Source organism: Penaeus monodon, chromosome 15 (genome assembly GCF_015228065.2).
Source record: "Penaeus monodon isolate SGIC_2016 chromosome 15, NSTDA_Pmon_1, whole genome shotgun sequence".
NCBI lineage: Eukaryota > Metazoa > Arthropoda > Malacostraca > Decapoda > Penaeidae > Penaeus > Penaeus monodon.
In genome coordinates, this window is record NC_051400.1 from 13,841,449 (window position 1) to 13,841,652 (window position 204).

The window sequence follows — 204 nt, forward strand, 5'->3', positions numbered from 1 at the left end:
GCTTTCATGCAGGTAGATTTTTAATTCGCGCTAAAATTTTCTGCTAATGAAGCCCATGTGCATTTTCGATTCTAATTGAATAAAAAAAAAAAATTAGTTTCCGTTCGTCGTATAAAAAAAAAGGGAATCGAAAGATAGAGTAATTAATTAAATTAAATATGTTTGATGATTTTATCTTTATTACGGTAAAAAAAAAAAAAAAAC